Source organism: Nerophis lumbriciformis, linkage group LG10 (assembly GCF_033978685.3).
Source record: "Nerophis lumbriciformis linkage group LG10, RoL_Nlum_v2.1, whole genome shotgun sequence".
NCBI classification, from domain to species: Eukaryota; Metazoa; Chordata; class Actinopteri; order Syngnathiformes; family Syngnathidae; genus Nerophis; species Nerophis lumbriciformis.
In genome coordinates this window covers 2,522,249-2,545,929 of record NC_084557.2, presented here as the reverse complement: position 1 = coordinate 2,545,929, position 23,681 = coordinate 2,522,249, and the positions used below count along the sequence as shown (strand labels likewise).

The window sequence follows — 23,681 nt, the reverse complement described above, 5'->3', positions numbered from 1 at the left end:
ACTGATTGATTGATTGATTGATTGATTGATTGATTGATTGACTTGGACATTATACTGAGACGTGTTGTGTTGGACTGTGGATGAAAACAATGCAGTGATAAGTGCATGCTGTTGACTGGCAGCCATTATTACACTTGTGTTATTGTCTCCTGTGCACTAAGAGCATCCTGTCTGACCAGGGACCATCCTCCACTTCCACTCACCCATCAGTACCGTCTCACCAAGGTGCATCATCACAAAGGTCCAAACAAACAACACACAACTGTGCTACGCCGACACAAACGACGTACATCAGGCTCAGTTTACAGCCTGCTCACCATTTTGCATGCATGAGAGTGACCTGGCTCATTGTGTAATTCTGTCATTATTATATCTTATCTTTTTTTAATGGCTGCAACCTTTTTCTGCTCCTGTTGACTGACTGTGCAAAGCCACCATTGAATTGAATTGAACTAGGAATAATGCCCATTGTAGCAATGGTGGCATTTTATTTTGTTATGTATCCTGTGGTGAGGTGGTGACTTGTCCAGGGTGTACACCGCCTTCCGCCCGAATGCAGCTGAGATAGGCTCCAGCACCCCCTGCGAACCACAAAGGGGCAAGCGGTAGGAATGGATGGATGGATGGATTGTTAAAAGTTAAAAGACAATCATTGGTACTTTAACTTGAACTTTAACACGGACATGTATTATTTATATATTGTTATTTACAGATAAACACTGACATTTAATATTTATATATTGTTATTTACAGATAAACACTGACATGTGTTATTTATATATTGCTATTTACAGATAAACACTGACATTTATTATTTATATATTGTTACTTACAGATAAACACTGACATGTATTATTTATATATTGTTATTTACAGATAACACTGACATGTATTATTTATATATTGTTATTTACAGATAAACACAAACATTATTTATATATTGTTATTTACAGATAAACACTGACATGTATTATTTATATATTGCTATTTACAGATAAAGACTGACATTTATTATTTATATATTGTTATTTACAGATAAACACTGAAATTTAATATTTATATATTGTTATTTACAGATAAACACTGACATGTATTATTTATATATTATTTACAGATAAACACTGACATTTATTATTTATATATTGTTATTTACAGATAAACACTGACATGTATTATTTATATATTGTTATTTACCGATAAACACTGACATGTATTATTTATATATTGTTACTTACAGATAAACACTGACATGTATTATTTATATATTGTTATTTACAGATAAACACTGACATGTATTATTTATAATTGTTATTTACAGATAAACACTGACATGTATTATTTATATATTGTTATTTACAGATAAACACAAACATTATTTATATATTGTTATTTACAGATAAACTCTGACATTTACTATTTATATATTGTTATTTACAGATAAACACTGACATTATTTATATATTGTTAATTACAGATAAACACTGACATTTATTATTTATATTTTGTTATTTACAGATAAACACTGACATGTATTGTTTATATATTGTTATTTACAGATAAACACTGACATGTATTATTTATATATTGTTATTTACAGATAAACACTGACATGTATTATTTATATATTGTTATTTACAGATAAACACTGACATGTATTATTTATATAATGTTATTTACAGATAAACACTGACATGTATTATTTATATATTGTTATTTACAGATAAACACTGACATTTATTATTTATATATTGTTATTTACAGATAAACACTGACATTTCATATTTATGTATTGTTATTTACAGATAAACACTGACATGTATTATTTATATATTGCTATTTACAGAAAAACACTGACATGTATTATTTGTATTGTTATTTACAGATTAACACTGACATTTATTATTTATACATTGTTATTTACAGATAAACACTGACATTTATTATTTATATATTGTTATTTACAGATAAACACTGACATTTATTATTTACATATTGTTATTTACAGATAAACACTGACATGTATTATTTATATATTGTTATTTACAGATAAACACTGACATTTATTATTTATATATTGTTATTTACAGATAAATACTAACATGCAATATTTATATATTGTTATTTACAGATAAACACTGACATTTATTATTTATATATTGTTATTTACAGATAAATACTAACATGCAATAATTATATATTGTTATTTACAGATAAACACTGACATTTATTATTCATATATTGTTATTTACAGATAAACACTGACATGTATTATTTATATATTGTTATTTACCGATAAACACTGACATGTATTATTTATATATTGTTACTTACAGATAAACACTGACATGTATTATTTATATATTGTTATTTACAGATAACACTGACATGTATTATTTATATATTGTTATTTACAGATAAACACTGACATGTATTATTTATATATTGTTATTTACAGATAAACACTGACATTTATTATTTATATATTGTTATTTACAGATAAATACTAACATGCAATATTTATACATTGTTATTTACAGATAAACACTGACATTTATTATTCATATATTGTTATTTACAGATAAACACTGACATGTATTGTTTATATATTGTTATTTACAGATAAACACTGACATTTATTATTTACATATTGTTATTTACAGATAAACACTGACATGTATTATTTATATATTGTTATTTACAGATAAACACTGACATTTATTATTTATATATTGCTATTTACAGAAAAACACTGACATTTATTATTTTTATTGTTATTTACAGATAAACACTGACATTTATTATTTATACATTGTTATTTACAGATAAACACTGACATTTATTATTCATTTATTGTTATTTACAGATAAACACTGACATGTATTATCTATATATTGTTATTTACAGATAAACACTGACATTTATTATTTATATATTGTTATTTACAGATAAATACTAACATGCAATATTTATACATTGTTATTTACAGATAAACACTGACATTTATTATTTATATATTGTTATTTACAGATAAACACTGACATGTATTATTTATATATTGTTATTTACAGATAAACACTGACATGTATTATTTATATATTGTTATTTACAGATAAACACTGACATGTATTATTTATATATTGTTATTTACAGATAAATACTGACATGCAATATTTATACATTGTTATTTACAGATAAACACTGACATTTATTATTCATATATTGTTATTTACAGATAAACACTGACATGTATTTTTTACATATTGTTATTTACAGATAAACACTGACATGTATTATTTATATATTGTTATTTACAGATAAACACTGACATGTATTATTTATATATTGTTATTAACAGATAAACACTGACATTTATTATTTATATATTGTTATTTACAGATAAACACTGACATGTATTATTTATATATTGTTATTTACCGATAAACACTGACATGTATTATTTATATATTGTTACTTACAGATAGACACTGACATGTATTATTTATATATTGTTATTTACAGATAACACTGACATGTATTATTTATATATTGTTATTTACAGATAAACACTGATATGTATTATTTATATATTGTTATTTACAGATAAACACTGACATTTATTATTTATATATTGTTATTTACAGATAACACTGACATGTATTATCTATATATTGTTATTTACAGATAAACACTGACATTTATTATTTATATATTGTTATTTACAGATAAATACTAACATGCAATATTTATACATTGTTATTTACAGATAAACACTGACATTTATTATTTATATATTGTTATTTACAGATAAACACTGACATGTATTATTTATATATTGTTATTTACAGATAAACACTGACATGTATTATTTATATATTGTTATTTACAGATAAACACAAACATTATTTATATATTGTTATTTACAGATAAACTCTGACATTTATTATTTATATATTGTTATTTACAGATAAACACTGACATTATTTATATATTGTTAATTACAGATAAACACTGACATTTATTATTTATATTTTGTTATTTACAGATAAACACTGACATGTATTGTTTATATATTGTTATTTACAGATAAACACTGACATGTATTATTTACATATTGTTATTTACAGATAAACACTGACATGTATTATTTATATATTGTTATTTACAGATAAACACTGACATTTATTATTTATATATTGTTATTTACAGATAAATACTAACATGCAATATTTATACATTGTTATTTACAGATAAACACTGACATTTATTATTCATATATTGTTATTTACAGATAAACACTGACATGTATTGTTTATATATTGTTATTTACAGATAAACACTGACATTTATTATTTACATATTGTTATTTACAGATAAACATGACATGTATTATTTATATATTGTTATTTACAGATAAACACTGACATTTATTATTTATATATTGTTATTTACAGATAAACACTGACATGTATTATTTATATATTGTTATTTACCGATAAACACTGACATGTATTATTTATATATTGTTACTTACAGATAAACACTGACATGTATTATTTATATATTGTTATTTACAGACAAACACTGACATTTATTATTTATATTTTGTTATTTACAGATAAACACTGACATGTATTGTTTATATATTGTTATTTACAGATAAACACTGACATGTATTATTTACATATTGTTATTTACAGATAAACACTGACATGTATTATTTATATAATGTTATTTACAGATAAACACTGACATTTATTATTTATATATTGTTATTTACAGATAAACACTGACATGTATTATTTATATATTGTTATTTACAGATAAACACTGACATGTATTATTTATATATTGTTATTTACAGACAAACACTGACATTTATTATTTATATATTGTTATTTACAGATAAACACTGACATGTATTATTTATATATTGTTTTTTACAGATAAACACTGACATGTATTATTTATATATTATAATTTACAGCTAAAATGTACCAAAATGAACCATCTGACTCATGAATTCACAACTTACTGAGAGGATGACTTTCTGACTGTTTGACATTGCGGACAAAAGCCTGACTTTTTATGAACAATTCTGTACACTTTATCTTTTAAATCATATTGTTATGTTTATTATTGTTTTGCATTTCAATGACTTACTTTTTAGTAAAAGAAGTGTGAGCTAATATTTATTGCCGTGGTATCAGTCTAGTAAACCACTCCTCCATACGTCATCACACTGGTTTGTAGAAAGTACCTGAAGTGTGAAATGCGGTGGAAACACAAATCACACACTTCTACAGGAACATTTAGATCCAGGAACCAAAAAGTGGGAAAGGGCCTCATGTCACCTTTGTGGCAGTTATTTCAATGAATATATTTTTTAACCATACCAAAAATACCATGCCGTTAGTTAGAATAAATTGTTTCTAAATGATCACAAAAACTTTGTATTACAAACGTACATTCAGTTCCTGACAAGAAGACAAAAGCTGTCTTTGAAACCTACCAAGAGTAAGGCTCGTAAAACTCCACTGTGTAGGGGGGGAAGCAAGATGAAGGTCTGGCCCAGACTTCAGAGCGGAGAGATGACAGGATCTGCCCAATTTCCAGACGACCTCTTTTTGAAGTATTTTACGAACTCTTTTTGAACTATTTTATGGAACTCTTTTTGAACTATTTTACATACTCTTTGAACTGACCTTTTGTCATGTCTGTTTAATCATGTTTTGTGTTAAGTCATGTTTTTGTTTAGTTATAGGACTCTTTAGTTTCTGTCTTTTCACTCCCTTGTCTTGTTTCCATGATTACCCCATTAGTTTCACCTGTTCCACGTTTGGACTCATTGTGCACTCTTGTTTGTCACCATAGCAACCATTAGTTTTCACCTGTCACGTCACGCACCTGTTTCACGTTTTGAGTCACGCACCTGCTTTCACTAATCATGTCCATAGTATTTAAGTTCATTCATTTTCTGTTGTTCGTGCTGACGACCTCACAACACATTTATGCTCTGTTCATGCCTGATACTTCTTTTCATGTCAATTCCTCAAGCCAAGTAAGTTTTTGTTCCATATTTATAGTCTTTTTGGTTTCATAGTTTGTTCTCCGCCATTGTGCGTGTTTTTTGTTTGTACTTTTTGCTATAGTCTTTTGGTTTTATAGTTTATTCTCCGCCACTGCGCGCGCTTTCATTTATTCCTTTTTTTGATAATGATAAATCATGTACCTTTATTCCCGTCTCGCACGAGCCAACTTTCCGTTGCATCCTGGAAAAGCACACACCCCGGACCAAGTCATGACACCTTTCCTGTGAATTGTTTACGACCTTTTCTGTGAACTTTTTGCGACCTTTGTCCTTTGGAAACAGTGGTGGCCATGTGGTCAAAATAAAAGAAGGAGGCGTGCAATCTTTTAGCAGAGCGTGCTGGAGACTGTACAAGAGTACAGTGTGTCCAGGCGTGTCTCCTTAATTGAGTCCAAATTGAATTCTGTCTCTGTTTAATTCTTTGCCTCTTGTCTTGTTTAATAGATGTCATCAGTGTTTGAACCTGACACCGTTTTTTTCTGTTTGGTGATGTTTTTCCTTTCTTTACTGTCAACAATTTCACTTATTTTCTTCATCAAATGACCTTCCTGATCTCACATGTACGCCGCTTGCCGTCTCTGCATCCTGGGGTCACGCCGCATGCAACCATGTGCACGGGTGACACCAATATACAGGTAAAAGCCAGTAAATTAGAATATTTTGAAAAACTTGATTTATTTCAGTAATTGCATTCAAAAGGTGTAACTTGTACATTATATTTATTCATTGCACACAGACTGATGCATTCAAATGTTTATTTCATTTAATTTTGATGATTTGAAGTGGCAACAAATGAAAATCCAAAATTCCGTGTGTCACAAAATTAGAATATTACTTAAGGCTAATACAAAAAAGGGATTTTTAGAAATGTTGGCCAACTGAAAAGTATGAAAATGAAAAATATGAGCATGTACAATACTCAATACTTGGTTGGAGCTCCTTTTGCCTCAATTACTGCGTTAATGCGGCGTGGCATGGAGTCGATGAGTTTCTGGCACTGCTCAGGTGTTATGAGAGCCCAGGTTGCTCTGATAGTGGCCTTCAACTCTTCTGCGTTTTTGGGTCTGGCATTCTGCATCTTCCTTTTCACAATACCCCACAGATTTTCTATGGGGCTAAGGTCAGGGGAGTTGGCGGGCCAATTTAGAACAGAAATACCATGGTCCGTAAACCAGGCACGGGTAGATTTTGCGCTGTGTGCAGGCGCCAAGTCCTGTTGGAACTTGAAATCTCCATCTCCATAGAGCAGGTCAGCAGCAGGAAGCATGAAGTGCTCTAAAACTTGCTGGTAGATGGCTGCGTTGACCCTGGATCTCAGGAAACAGAGTGGACCGACACCAGCAGATGACATGGCACCCCAAACCATCACTGATGGTGGAAACTTTACACTAGACTTCAGGCAACGTAGATCCTGTGCCTCTCCTGTCTTCCTCCAGACTCTGGGACCTCGATTTCCAAAGGAAATGCAAAATTTGCATGGTTGGGTGATAGTTTGGGGTGCCATGTCATCTGCTGGTGTCGGTCCACTCTGTTTCCTGAGATCCAGGGTCAACGCAGCCGTCTACCAGCAAGTTTTAGAGCACTTCATGCTTCCTGCTGCTGACCTGCTCTATGGAGATGGAGATTTCAAGTTCCAACAGGACTTGGCGCCTGCACACAGCGCAAAATCTACCCGTGCCTGGTTTACGGACCATGGTATTTCTGTTCTAAATTGGCCCGCCAACTCCCCTGACCTTAGCCCCATAGAAAATCTGTGGGGTATTGTGAAAAGGAAGATGCAGAATGCCAGACCCAAAAACGCAGAAGAGTTGAAGGCCACTATCAGAGCAACCTGGGCTCTCATAACACCTGAGCAGTGCCAGAAACTCATCGACTCCATGCCACGCCGCATTAACGCAGTAATTGAGGCAAAAGGAGCTCCAAGCAAGTATTGAGTATTGTACATGCTCATATTTTTCATTTTCATACTTTTCAGTTGGCCAACATTTCTAAAAATCCCTTTTTTGTATTAGCCTTAAGTAATATTCTAATTTTGTGACACACGGAATTTTGGATTTTCATTTGTTGCCACTTCAAATCATCAAAATTAAATGAAATAAACATTTGAATGCATCAGTCTGTGTGCAATGAATAAATATAATGTACAAGTTACACCTTTTGAATGCAATTACTGAAATAAATCAAGTTTTTCAAAATATTCTAATTTACTGGCTTTTACCTGTATAAGTCTTTTCCTGAAAGGCTGCTCAACTGTAATGAGAACAGGCTGAATGATGAAGTGTCTGATGAGGATGAGGAATAATGGAGTTAATATTAATGATCACATTCATCAAGAGAAAGTGTACATTTACTGTACAAGGCCACGCATACTGTAGGCTAACACGCTTATAAAGGCTGCAATTGAGTGTAAAATAGTGTGTCTAATATGATTAGAAAGGCTTTTCTACTTGAGCTCATTACGACCGTTAATCATCGTCAAATAAAGCGTGTGTTTCAACATACATCTGGCTTTTATGGGATTGCACATTTTATTTGTAACATCACGACGGATTTGGTCTCAAATTCCACAATAGATAAAAAAAAAAAAATGATGTTCTGTATTTGCAAGCACTACAATCAACATGAAGTGGTGACATATTTCCTCTCCTCCCCTGTTATACGTCGTATGCTCAGCGGGCGTGAACATTGCCCTATTTCCTCACCCTCTGCAAGATGCAACGCTCCTGCTGACCCCCCCAAACTCAACTTCTTCTTTCTCTTTTTCCGAGCCGGCAGCAACGTTTAGCGGCCGACATTGTTGTTGTGCTGCAGGCGTGAGCCATTGTTGGCAGCGGTGCAGAAAAGAGCAGGACGGTCCGATGCCGACCTAAATGCAGGATGGAGACCTGGGTGGGAGTAAGGGGGTCTAATGAGCCTTAAAGCCAAGAGGGAAGAGGATTTACTCGGGGTGCAACGGTACGTGTATTTGTATTGAACCGTTTCGGTACGGGGTTTTCGGTTCGGTTCGGTTCGGAGGTGTACCGAACGAGTTTCCACACCTGTCTCTGTCAGTCCTCTACACAGCACCCAGCATTGTCCCACCCACACAACCATCTGATTGGTTACGCACAGAGCGGTAACAGCCAATCAGCAGTGCGTATTCAGAGCGCATGTAGTCAGTGCTTAGCGTTCAGCAGGTAATCATCATGCAGCACACCCTCCCCAAATTATAATAAACACCTCCCAGTCAACTACAGCAAAGCCCTGTCTGTCTGTTATTTCACTTGACCTTTTTCTGTGTTGATTGAGCTGTGTTGAAGCAGCAAAAAAAGGACATTATGTTAAATGAAGAGTTTCTGTCTCTGATAGTTGATATAATAATGTAAGTGCATCATAAAGCCTACATGAACTCCATGGTGTTCAGGGATGAATAGTCTCTCCTATTGCTATTGTACCATTTTCATACTTGCCAACCTTGAGACCTCCGATTTCGGGAGGTGGGGGGGTGGCGTGGTTGGATGAGGGCGGGGGCGTGGTTAAGAGGAGAGGAGTATATTGACAGCCTTGTGATTGTTCCATCTGGTTTTGAATTCTCCCTCGGTTAATCCTACATATGTGTCGGATGTGTTAATGTCCTTGCGTATTACCTTAGATTGGTAGACAACTGATGTTTGTAAGCACCCCCCGTTGAGAGGGCAATCAGGTTTCTTTCGACAGTTACAGCCTTTGTTGGTTTTGGAGTCGCTCTGTCCCACTTTCCCAAAGACAACACCCTAAGAAAAGTATTCAACAAGAACAACATTAATTTGAGCTACAGCTGTATGAACAATATACGACAAATCATCTCAAACCACAACAAAACAATTGCAAATGAGCAGTCGGCCCCCGGACAGAGCGACTCCAAAACCAACAAAGGCTGTAACTGTCGAAAGAAACCTGATTGCCCTCTCAACGGGGGGTGCTTACAAACATCAGTTGTCTACCAATCTAAGGTAACACGCAAGGACATTAACACATCCGACACATATGTAGGATTAACCGAGGGTGAATTCAAAACCAGATGGAACAACCACAAGGCTTCTTTCAGGAACAAAAACCTGCGAAATACCACAGAACTCAGCAAACACATTTGGGACCTCAAAGACAATAATGTTGAATATTCAATAACATGGCAAATTCTTGCATCCAGCACACCTTACAATAGTGGTAATAAAAGATGCAACCTATGCTTGAAAGAGAAACTGTTTATTATTTACCGTCCAGACCTGTCATCCCTCAACAAGCGCAGCGAAATTGTAACAACATGCCGCCATAGACGGAAACACCTCCTAGGTAACACATGAACCAATCACCACGCCCCTAGGCCAGCCTGTACCCACCCACTCTGTGCCCTATATAAACCATGGTATGCGAATGCTCCCATTAATATCTCCTGACGATTGAGGGTACCCCCCCTCATGAAACAGGCCTGTAGAGATGAAATAGTCTTGTGATTTTTTTCCCACACATACATATATATATATATATATATATATATATATATATATATATATATATATGTATATATATACCTGTATATATATATATATATATATATATATATATATATATATATATATATATATATATATATATATATATATATATATATATATATATATATATATCCTGACAATATGCAAACCAAACTGTGTTTGGATAATTGATACTTCAAACTTGCATAAATAAATCTTAAGGAATATAACATAACTTGGCTTCTGAGAGCTTCAAAATGTAATGAATAAAATGCTAAAGTTGTTGATAAACAAGCAATTATTTTAATAATTAAATATGGTCCTTTTAAATGAATTATTTTGATCATTTAAAATTAATGATGTTTATTTTAATGTATAATTCTATGGCTGGATGTAATAAGGAGTGAGGAAAAAATACAAATACAAATACAATTAATTTTGATGTTTTTAGCAAAATATAAGTTGTTTTTTTTTGTTGTTTTTTTAAAATTAATAAATCTATTTATTTTTAGGTAAGATAAACATAAAAATACAATGTATCTCTAGTCTGGATGATTTAGTTCTTGTCACCCTGTTGTCCTCCCGTCATAAAGAAAAGGCTGTCCTCACTCAGGTCCAGCATGGAGTTGGAGGGGGCGTGGCCTCCGGCTCCGGCTGAAAATCGGGAGATTTTCGGGAGAGGCGCTGAATTTCGGGAGCCTCCCGGAAAATTCGGGAGGGTTAGCAAGTATGCATTTTTTCAGCTATAGTTACATTCATCATTAGTAATGCAGCAGCCTAGTTTTGAATGGCAGGGTCCCTGCTGTCACATGTTCATAAAAATATAACATTTACATAATAAATCAACTACAGGCTTCCCAAATGTAATAAAATAAGCATGATGAGTTGACTTGAAACTGTTTAATGTTGCACTTTTTATATGAAGAAGAAAAGTTTTGTCATTTTATTTAATCTGAGCAACAACTTGAGGCAGTTTAATGTTGATTAACGTGGGCAGAATTATTATAGTGTTCCCAATGTTAAAAGGGTAAAGCCATTGTTTACAAATTTGGTAAATAAATAACCCAAAAAAATGTATATTTTGTTGTTTTCTTACTGTACCAAAAATTAACCGAACCGTGACCTCTAAACCGAGGTACGTACCGAAACCGAAATTTTTGCGTACCGTTACACCCCTGGGATTTACCATAGTTGAAAATGTACTCTGACTCCAAAGCATACTTGCCAACCCTCCCGGATTTTCCGGGCGACTCCCGAAATTCAGCGCCTCTCCCGAAAACCTCCCGGGACAAATTTTCTCCCGAAAATCTCCAGAAATTCAGCATATAAACAGCATACCTGCCCAATCACGTTATAACTGTAGAATGATGGAGGGCGAGTTCTTGGTTTCTTATGTGGGTTTATTGTTAGGCAGTTTCATTAACGTCCTCCCAGCGCGGTAACAACACACAACAACAGCAGTCACGTTTTTGTCTACCGTAAAGCAGTTCGTCTGCCGTAAACAGCAATGTTGTGACACTCTTAAACAGGACAATACTGCCATCTAGTGCATTTGATGAAAGCACTTTTGTGCGTGCCACACAGCAATGCGTCATCAGAGAGGGTGTTCAGCATGGTTCGAAAAATAGTGACAGAGAATAGAACAAGGATGGACAATTGTGTGAATGTGTGTGTGAATGGGTAAATGTGGAGGTAGTGTCAAAGCGCTTTGAGTACCTTGAAGGTAGAAAAGCGCTATACAAGTACAACCCATTCATTCATTCAATTCAACCCTTAACTCAACAATGAGTAGATGAGTGTTATGTGTGTGTATATGTGTAAATAAATGAACACTGAAATTCAAGTATTTATTTTATACATATATATATATATATATATATATATATATATATATATATATATAAATATAATAAAATAAAATAAATATATATATATATATATAAAAAAAAATATATATATATATATATATATATATATATATATATATATATATATATATATATATATATATATATATAGCTAGAATTCTTTGAACGTCAAGTATTTCTTATATATATATATATATATATATATATATATATATATATATATATATATATATATATATATATATATGTATGTGTGGGAAAAAAAATCACAAGACTATTTCATCTCTACAGGCCTGTTTCATGAGGGGGGGTTCCCTCAATCATCAGGAGATTTTAATGGGAGCATTCACATACCATGGATTATATAGGGCACAGAGTGGGTGGGTACAGGCTGGTGTAGGGGCGTGGTGATTAGCTCATGTGTTACCTAGGAGGTGTTTCCGTCTGTGGCGGCATGCTGTTACAATTTCGCTGCGCTTGTTGAGGGATGACAGGTCTGGACGGTAAATAATAAACAGTTTCTCTTTCAAGCATAGGTTGCATCTTTTATTACCACTATTGTAAGGTGTGCTGGATGCAAGAATTTGCCATGTTATTGAATATTCAACATTATTGTCTTTGAGGTCCCAAATGTGTTTGCTGAGTTCTGTGGTATTCCGCAGGTTTTGGTTCCTGAAAGAAGCCTTGTGATTGTTCCATCTGGTTTTGAATTCTCCCTCGGTTAATCCTACATATGTGTCGGATGTGTTAATGTCCTTGCGTATTACCTTAGATTGGTAGACAACTGATGTTTGTAAGCACCCCCCGTTGAGAGGGCAATCAGGTTTCTTTCGACAGTTACAGCCTTTGTTGGTTTTGGAGTCGCTCTGTCCCACTTTCCCAAAGACAACACCCTAAGAAAAGTATTCAACAAGAACAACATTAATTCGAGCTACAGCTGCATGAACAATATACGACAAATCATCTCAAACCACAACAAAACAATTGCAAATGAGCCGTCGGCCCCCGGACAGAGCGACTCCAAAACCAACAAAGGCTGTAACTGTCGAAAGAAACCTGATTGCCCTCTCAACGGGGGGTGCTTACAAACATCAGTTGTCTACCAATCTAAGGTAATACGCAAGGACATTAACACATCAGACACATATGTAGGATTAACCGAGGGAGAATTCAAAACCAGATGGAACAATCACAAGGCTTCTTTCAGGAACCAAAACCTGCGGAATACCACGGAACTCAGCAAACACATTTGGGACCTCAAAGACAATAATGTTGAATATTCAATAACATGGCAAATTCTTGCATCCAGCACACCTTACAATAGTGGTAATAAAAGATGCAACCTATGCTTGAAAGAGAAACTGTTCATTATATACCGTCCAGACCTGTCATCCCTCAACAAGCGCAGCGAAATTGTATCAGCATGCCGCCACAGACGGAAACACCTCCTAGGTAACACATGAGCCAATCACCACGCCCCTACGCCAGCCTGTACCCACCCACTCTGTGCCCTATATAAACCATGGTATGTGAATGCTCCCATTAAAATCTCCTGATGATTGAGGGAACCCCCTCATGAAACAGGCCTGTAGAGATGAAGTAGTCTTGTGATTTTTTTCCCCACACATACATATATTGCGCTCTACTACGGTATCGAGCACTATTTTTTGGATAACCTTATTAAGACATATATATATATATATATATCATCATCATCATCGGCGGTCACTCGAACGAGTATGACGATCCTCCTGGTAGGGGTGTATCCCTTTATGAAGATGCCTGTGCGTGACTTAGTTTAACGTGGAGAGACTGGTGCACAGACAGTCACCACACGATCCTTGACAGAATCGGGTCAGGGTCCAGTGGCATGGAGTCCAAGACGACTGGGGACCCTTTTCTGCTGCAGCCTTCTTCCGCCATCGCAGCTGTTGTGGTAGTTCTTAAATCTACCGTCTTCCGCCATATATTCTAGCTGTAAATATACTCCTCCCCTTTTAGCCACGCCCCCAACCACGCCACCAACCACGCCCCCGCCCCGACCACGCCCACCCCACCCCCTCCCCCCACCTCCCGAAATCGGAGGTCTCAAGGTTGGCAAGTATGCTCCAAAGGTGATCATCTTTGCCTCCATGACTCCAGTGTGAGATCAACAAGATCTGGAGCGGAGCCACCAGGTCCTCTTGCAGCGAGAGGGTCTCCTCAATCACAGCACCCATGATGGGTGAAGGACACCACCCTCAAAAGGAGGAGTTGAAGCATGAGATTGTGAAATGTGGTGTCATCACTGACACGCAAATGAGCTTGAGGTGAATTTCCATGGCAACGCGCAGCAGCATCAGCACCGTGGCTGTAGTCGACCTCTTCTTCCATTCTCAACCTCCTTCTCCTGAGCATTCTGACACTTTACTGTGTGTGTGTGTGTGTGTGTGTGTGTGTGTGTGTGTGTGTGTGTGTGTGTGTGTGTGTGTGTGTGTGTGTGTGTGTGTGTGTGTGTGCGTGTGTGTGTGTGTGTGTGTGCAGGCTGCCATGACAGCAGCATGTCCTCCTGCAGCAGCGAGATATGTTTGTGTTTGCTTCTTCATTGTCGCCATGTTGCAGGTGCTACTAAAACATTGCCGCGTTCATTTCAGCTTGAGAAGAAGCCGCGTTTGTTTTGATGATGGCGACCATTTCAGCGGAGTTCAAATGCCAAATACTTTCAGAAAAGACACTTTTTTTTATGCTATGGTGTAGATTTATTTCCAATATGCATGGGCTATAATTAAAATATGGTTCCTCACTTATTTACAATCTCACGTTTCCACGTGTACGACAAGGAATGGAAAGAAACAAAGTTGATCGAATCAAAACATTTTTGTATTTCTTAGCGACCACAAACACGTTAGGACACTTCCTGTTCCAAACAATTAGTACATCATGACATCATTAAATACAGTAGTGTAGTAGACCTAAGTATTCATTAAGTACCACCATCATGACATCATTAAATAAAGTAGTGTAGTAGACCTAAGTATTCATTAAGTACCACTTAATGACAACATTAAATACAGTAGTGTAGTAGACCTAAGTATTCATTAAGTACCACCATTATGACAACATTAAATACAGTAGTGTATTAGACCTAAGTATTCATTAAGTACCACCATCATGACAACATTAAATAAAGTAGTGTAGTAGACCTAAGTATTCATTAAGTACCACCATAATGACAACATTAAATACAGTAGTGTAGTAGACCTAAGTATTCATTAAGTACCACTTAATGACAACATTAAATACAGTAGTGTAGTAGACCTAAGTATTCATTAAGTACCACCATAATGACAACATTAAATACAGTAGTGTAGTAGACCTAAGTATTCATTAAAACCACCATAATGACAACATTAAATACAGTAGTGTAGTAGACCTAAGTATTCATTAAGTACCACCATAATGACAACATTAAATACAGTAGTGTAGTAGACCTAAGTATTCATTAAGTACCACCATCATGACAACATTAAATACAGTAGTGTAGTAGACCTAAGTATTCATTAAGTACCACCATAATGACAACATTAGATACAGTAGTGTAGTAGACCTAAGTATTCATTAAAACCACCATAATGACAACATTAAATACAGTAGTGTAGTAGACTTAAGTATTCATTAAAACCACCATAATGACAACATTAAATACAGTAGTGTAGTAGACCTAAGTATTCATTAAAACCACCATAATGACAACATTAAATACAGTAGTGTAGTAGACCTAAGTATTCATTAAGTACCACCATAATGACATCATTAAATACAGTAGTGTAGTAGACCTAAGTATTCATTAAGTACCACCATAATGACAACATTAAATACAGTAGTGTAGTAGACTTAAGTATTCATTAAAACCACCATAATGACAACATTAAATACAGTAGTGTAGTAGACCTAAGTATTCATTAAAACCACCATAATGACAACATTAAATACAGTAGTGTAGTAGACCTAAGTATTCATTAAGTACCACCATAATGACAACATTAAATACAGTAGTGTAGTAGACCTAAGTATTCATTAAGTACCACCATAATGACAACAATAAATACAGTAGTGTAGTAGACCTAAGTATTCATTAAGTACCACCATAATGACAACAATAAATACAGTAGTGTAGTAGACCTAAGTATTCATTAAATGGGGACCACCCTAGTATGTACAGTTAAGTTTGAGTCAACCAGTGATCAGTCAGTGAACACTCCTACATATCAGCCTGTCTTTAGTCCTCTTCAAAAGACTCCATAGATTGGACTGATGGTCCACGATGGCACTATCTAACGGATCATGTTCCACTATGGAAATCCTCAGTGGGAGACGACCCAATAAGTGACACAAAAACCCACTTTGGATAAAAAAAAGACTGACAGAAGATGCTGATCATATGTGTGGACCACTTACTTGGCTTGTGTGTGTGTTAGAAGTGTGTGTGTGTGTGTGTGGGGGGGGGGGGGGGGTCTTATGTATGGCGACATGTGTGTTAGTGTGTGTGTGTTTGTGTTAGAGTGTGGGGGGACAAGAGGCGGCTTAAAAGATTAAAGAGCAGCCTGGCCACGCAGGAGGAGGAGAAAAGACCCCTAACTGTGGGGGGCGTCTTCAGTGGCGTCACATTTGCATGGCTCCTGTCCTGCTGGGGGAATTAGCCTTTTTATTTTGGCCATTGTGAGAGAGAGAGAGAGAGAGAGAGAGAGAGAGAGAGAGAGAATCCTTCCATCCTCCGATGGTGGTCCCAGACAATGGAGTGCAGTATGTAGGACACTTGGCAGGGCAGACTAAGTAGTCATCATGGCCACAGGCATGGCAGCTCCGCACTGCAAGGTAGGACCGCTGTGACCTCATTGCTGCACTCTTTGCTTTATTTCATCGACTGTCTCTTCTTACTTTCATTCCATGTAAATCTCATTTTGTCGCCCCGGACATGACAGTACCCCCCCCCACCTCAGCCACCTGTGAAGTATGTCTTCCCAGGAACACATACTGTATCTTTATGTGCATGTAATGGAGCCTCGCCACCTTTGCCTTCCTCCTGCTGTTTGTCATGTACAGGAAGTGGCACATATTTTCAAAACAAAACATTTTTTTGGTCCTGTGCAGCCACTCAGGCAAATCATGTAGTAGATGTAGATGATCCACATCGGCTGTACACATTTACTTTACACAAGAGAAGTGTGGGATACTTCTCTTGTTGTCTTATTTGTATTTGACTTTATTACCATCCATCCATCCATCCATCTTCTTTCGCTTATCCGAGGTCGGGTCGCGGGGGCAGCAGCCTAAGCAGGGAAGCCCAGACTTCCCTCTCCCCAGCCACTTCGTCCAGCTCTTCCTGTGGGACCCCGAGGCGTTCCCAGGCCAGCCGGGAGACATAGTCTTCCCAACGTGTCCTGGGTCTTTCCCGCGGCCTCCTACCGGTCGGACGTGCCCTAAACACCTCCCTAGGGAGGCATTCGGGTGGCATCCTGACCAGATGCCCGAACCACCTCATCTGGCTCCTCTCCATGTGGAGGACCAGCGGCTTTACTTTGAGCTCCCCCCGGATGACAGAGCTTCTCACCCTATCTCTAAGGGAGAGCCCCGCCACTCGGCGGAGGAAACTCATTTCGGCCGCTTGTACCCGTGATCTTGTCCTTTCGGTCATGACCCAAAGCTCATGACCATAGGTGAGGATGGGAACGTAGATCGACCGGTAAATCGAGAGCTTTGCCTTCCGGCTCAGCTCCTTCTTCACCACAACGGATCGATACAGCGTCCGCATTACTGAAGACGCCGCACCGATCCGCCTGTCGATCTCACGATCCACTCTTCCCCCACTCGTGAACAAGACTCCGAGGTACTTGAACTCCTCCACTTGGGGCAAGATCTCCTCCCCAACCCGGAGATGGCACTCCACCCTTTTCCGGGAGAGAACCATGGACTCGGACTTGGAGGTGCTGATTCCCATCCCAGTCGCTTCACACTCGGCTGCGAACCGATCCAGCGAGAGCTGAAGATCTTGGCCAGAGGAAGCCATCAGGACCACATCATCTGCAAATAGCAGAGACTTAATCCTGCAGCCACCAAACCAGATCCCCTCAACGCCCTGACTGCGCCTAGAAATTCTGTCCATAAAAGTTATGAACAGAATCGGTGACAAAGGGCAGCCTTGGCGGAGTCCAACCCTCACTGGAAACGTGTCCGACTTACTGCCGGCAATGCGGACCAAGCTCTGGCACTGATTATACAGGGAGCGAACTGCCACAATAAGACAGTCCGTTACCCCATACTCTCTGAGCACTCCCCACAGGACTTCCCGGGGTACACGGTCGAATGCCTTCTCCAAGTCCACAAAGCACATGTAGACTGGTTGGGCAAACTCCCATGCACCCTCAAGGACCCTGCCGAGAGTATAGAGCTGGTCCACAGTTCCACGACCAGGACGAAAACCACACTGTTCCTCCTGAATCCGTGGTTGGACTATCCGGCGTAGCCTCCTCTCCAGTACACCTGAATAGACCTTACCGGGAAGGCTGAGGAGTGTGATCCCACGATAGTTGGAACACACCCTCCGGTTCCCCTTCTTAAAGAGAGGAACCACCTCCCCGGTCTGCCCGGATGACAGAGCTTCTCACCCTATCTCTAAGGGAGAGCCCCGCCACCCGGCGGAGGAAACTCATTTCGGCCGCTTGTACCCGTGATCTTGTCCTTTCGGTCATAACCCAAAGCTCATGACCATAGGTGAGGATGGGAACGTACATCGACCGGTAAATTGAGAGCTTTGCCTTCCGGCTCAGCTCCTTCTTCACCACAACGGATCGATACAGCGTCCGCATTACTGAAGACGCCGCACCGATCCGCCTGTCGATCTCACGATCCACTCTTCCCCCACTCATGAACAAGACTCCGAGGTACTTGAACTCCTCCACTTGGGGCAAAATCTCCTCCCCAACCCGGAGATGGCACTCCACCCTTTATTACATGCTTTTATATTATTATTTGGTGCAGCCGGGCCGGAGCAGGAGGGGATAGAAAGAGGAAAAAAAGGAAGACAGAGGGGGAAATTGCATGGACAAGACAGAAAGATAACTATAGCAGAACAACAAAAACAACAGCAAACATAACAACAACAACAACAACATCAGCAAATACATTATGTACAAATATGATGGTAAAAGTGATAGCAAAGAAGCAAGTAGTGAAATAAATATTAATAACACAGAAATGGAGGGTGTGTTCTAACTATCGTGGGATCACACTCCTCAGCCTTCCCGGTAAGGTCTATTCAGGTGTACTGGAGAGGAGGCTACGCCGGGATAGTCGAACCTCGGATTCAGGAGGAACAGTGTGGTTTTCGTCCTGGTCGTGGAACTGTGGACCAGCTCTATACTCTCGGCGGGGTCCTTGAGGGTGCATGGGAGTTTGCCCAACCAGTCTACATGTGCTTTGTGGACTTGGAGAAGGCATTCGACCCTGTCCCTCGGGAAGTCCTGTGGGGAGTGCTCAGAGAGTATGGGGTATCGGACTGTCTGATTGTGGCGGTTCGCTCCCTGTATGATCAGTGCCAGAGCTTGGTCCGCATTGCCGGCAGTAAGTCGGACACGTTTCCAGTGAGGGTTGGACTCCGCCAAGGCTGCCCTTTGTCACTGATTCTGTTCATAACTTTTATGGACAGAATTTCTAGGCGCAGTCAAGGCGTTGAGGGGATCTGGTTTGGTGGCTGCAGGATTAGGTCTCTGCTATTTGCAGATGATGTGGTCCTGATGGCTTCATCTGGCCAGGATCTTCAGCTCTCACTGGATCGGTTCGCAGCCGAGTGTGAAGCGACTGGGATGAGAATCAGCACCTCCAAGTCCGAGTCCATGGTTCTCGCCCGGAAAAGGGTGGAGTGCCATCTCCGGGTTGGGGAGGAGATCTTGCCCCAAGTGGAGGAGTTCAAGTACCTCGGAGTCTTGTTCACGAGTGAGGGAAGAGTGGATCGTGAGATCGACAGGCGGATCGGTGCGGCGTCTTCAGTAATGCGGACGCTGTATCGATCCGTTGTGGTGAAGAAGGAGCTGAGCCGGAAGGCAAAGCTCTCGATTTACCGGTCGATCTACGTTCCCATCCTCACCTATGGTCATGAGCTTTGGGTCATGACCGAAAGGACAAGATCACGGGTACAAGCGGCCGAAATGAGTTTCCTCCGCCGAGTGGCGGGGCTCTCCCTTAGAGATAGGGTGAGAAGCTCTGTCATTCGGGGGGAGCTCAAAGTAAAGCCGCTGCTCCTCCACATGGAGAGGAGCCAGATGAGGTGGTTTGGGCATCTGGTCAGGATGCCACCCGAACGCCTCCCTAGGAAGGTGTTTCGGGCACGTCCGACCGGTAGGAGGCCACGGGGAAGACCCAGGACACGCTGGGAAGACTATCTCTCCCGGCTGGCCTGGGAACGCCTCGGGATCCCCCGGGAGGAGCTGGACGAATTGGCTGGGGAGAGGGAAGTCTGGGCTTCCCTGCTTAAGCTGCTGCCCCCGCGACCCGAACTCGGATAAGCGGAAGAAGATGGATGGATGGATGGATGGAGCTTTATTAAAATTGGATATGAGGGCCAGCATGGACGACTAGAACAGACAAGTCATTGTATTGTCTGCTCGCGGAAAAACAAAAATCCTAATCTACGATTTGACTCCCTCGAAAGTCCTTGACGCTCCAACAACAGGAGCGGGCTGTTCTGAAAAACATCCCCGAGGATACCTCAATGGTGGACGCTTTTGACCTCCCTCCCTCCTCAACGACACCTCATGCAGAACGGCCCCAGGCCTATGAACATGAACACTACATCAACACACCCAAGACAATGGGCATATATATATATATATATATACACACACACACACACACACACACCTTCCCCCACCCCACGTCTTCACCACCGCTTGATTCCCCTTTGGGGTGATGGACGGCTGGCAGCGCTTCATAGCAGCAGTCGACCTCCAGGGTCCCAACTCCCCCACCCCTCTGTTGCGAGTTGTCGTGATTAAATGTAACATGTTTATGTGTGCATGGCATGGAGGTTTTTTCCCAATCCAGACTGGGCCCCCTTAGGAGCCCAGTCTAGATTGTATTTTTTTACTCATCCTTCCCCAGCGTTTTTCCTTTTTCCCATCTTTTACGGGGCGCCTCGTGGCGACCCTTCAGCGTTCCTGTTCTGTAACCCTGTACACTGTTTGTTTGTCTAATCTTGAACGGGTTTGGGCTGAAAACATAGTTTTGTTGTACTTGTTGCAATGGCAATAAAGTCCTATCCTATCCAATCCTATCCTATCTGATCCTTTATCTACCTCTGCATGCGCTCTACAATATTGGTTGTGCTACCAAGCTGCTGTTGGAAGTAGTGGTCAGCCACAAAGGACTGGTTTTCTTCCTGCTTGACTCAGATATGATACAACACTTGAACTGTTCAAATGATCAATAATGCAATCTTCATTTTTCTTTGACCTTTTTTGGTTTTTGTCCTGTGTTTCTTCTCAATTTCTCTGTGGAGTTCTATTCAGAGTATTATTTTATTAGACTGCTTGATCATCTGTGATTTTTGTACATAAAAAAAAAAAAAACCTTTAACAAATGTACGATCCTAGTGCAAACATTGTTGAATAGTATGCAGCACGACAGGTGTCCTGGCTGGTCCAGAAGCTGAGGTTGCCATGGCGACCACATCAAAAGTCAGTTTCGTGATGGAAGTCAAATTGTTACTTTCATCTTTATTCATCCGGTCAAGCATTTATTTATTTTTTTAAATTGAGGCTAATGGGTGTGTTTGCAACTTGAAAAGTGTTTCCTTCCTAAATCCGCCTCAGGGAGGACCAACATGAGGGATGACATCATGAATAGTTGATACCGTACTCTCAATTAGGGAGGTTTTAGGCGGAATATTCATGAATTCATGCGCTTTTTAGCGGCATCATGTGGACTGATGATTGTGTCTGCATGAGTCAGTGACAAATTACAAGTGGAAAAATCTCCTCTTTCACATCTTTATGTGGCTACAACTGTGGAGACATTGGTTCCGTAGAGTTTACATCAAATGTCAGAAAAATTGTATGTAAATCATCAAAAAACTTTCCGTTCACTGAGTTCCCAATGAACAGACAAGAGGCTGTTTTTGTTACACCAAGCAAAGGCTTGGAAAATTCCATTGTGTACGATGGGAGGAGACGGTAGAGGGTTATCTACAGGTAAAAGCCAGTAAATTAGAATATTTTGAAAAACTTGATTTATTTCAGTAATTGCATTCAAAAGGTGTAACTTGTACATTATATTTATTCATTGCACACAGACTGATGCATTCAAATGTTTATTTCATTTAATTTTGATGATTTGAAGTGGCAACAAATGAAAATCCAAAATTCCGTGTGTCACAAAATTAGAATATTACTTAAGGCTAATACAAAAAAGGGATTTTTAGAAATGTTGGCCAACTGAAAAGTATGAAAATGAAAAATATGAGCATGTACAATACTCAATACTTGGTTGGAGCTCCTTTTGCCTCAATTACTGCGTTAATGCGGCGTGGCATGGAGTCGATGAGTTTCTGGCACTGCTCAGGTGTTATGAGAGCCCAGGTTGCTCTGATAGTGGCCTTCAACTCTTCTGCGTTTTTGGGTCTGGCATTCTGCATCTTCCTTTTCACAATACCCCACAGATTTTCTATGGGGCTAAGGTCAGGGGAGTTGGCGGGCCAATTTAGAACAGAAATACCATGGTCCGTAAACCAGGCACGGGTAGATTTTGCGCTGTGTGCAGGCGCCAAGTCCTGTTGGAACTTGAAATCTCCATCTCCATAGAGCAGGTCAGCAGCAGGAAGCATGAAGTGCTCTAAAACTTGCTGGTAGACGGCTGCGTTGACCCTGGATCTCAGGAAACAGAGTGGACCGACACCAGCAGATGACATGGCACCCCAAACCATCACTGATGGTGGAAACTTTACACTAGACTTCAGGCAACGTGGATCCTGTGCCTCTCCTGTCTTCCTCCAGACTCTGGGACCTCGATTTCCAAAGGAAATGCAAAATGTGCATGGTTGGGTGATGGTTTGGGGTGCCATGTCATCTGCTGGTGTCGGTCCACTCTGTTTCCTGAGATCCAGGGTCAACGCAGCCGTCTACCAGCAAGTTTTAGAGCACTTCATGCTTCCTGCTGCTGACCTGCTCTATGGAGATGGAGATTTCAAGTTCCAACAGGACT

General features: G+C 38.9%; 1 protein-coding gene across 4 annotated transcripts in view; it reads left to right on the top strand.

Moving 5' to 3' along the window:
* LOC133612752 (contactin-1a-like) overlaps nucleotides 1–23,681 on the top strand; it is a 268,157-nt gene that overhangs the window by 86,413 nt on the left and 158,063 nt on the right. Inside the window, exon 1 of one of the 4 annotated variants that reach the window (XM_072913889.1) lies at nucleotides 17,238–17,303. The exons of the other annotated variants lie outside the window; for them this stretch is intronic. The gene's annotated coding sequence lies outside the window, so the exon portion shown is untranslated. Of the gene's footprint in view, nucleotides 1–17,237; nucleotides 17,304–23,681 lie in introns of those variants that run through there. 4 annotated transcript variants of the gene reach the window in all.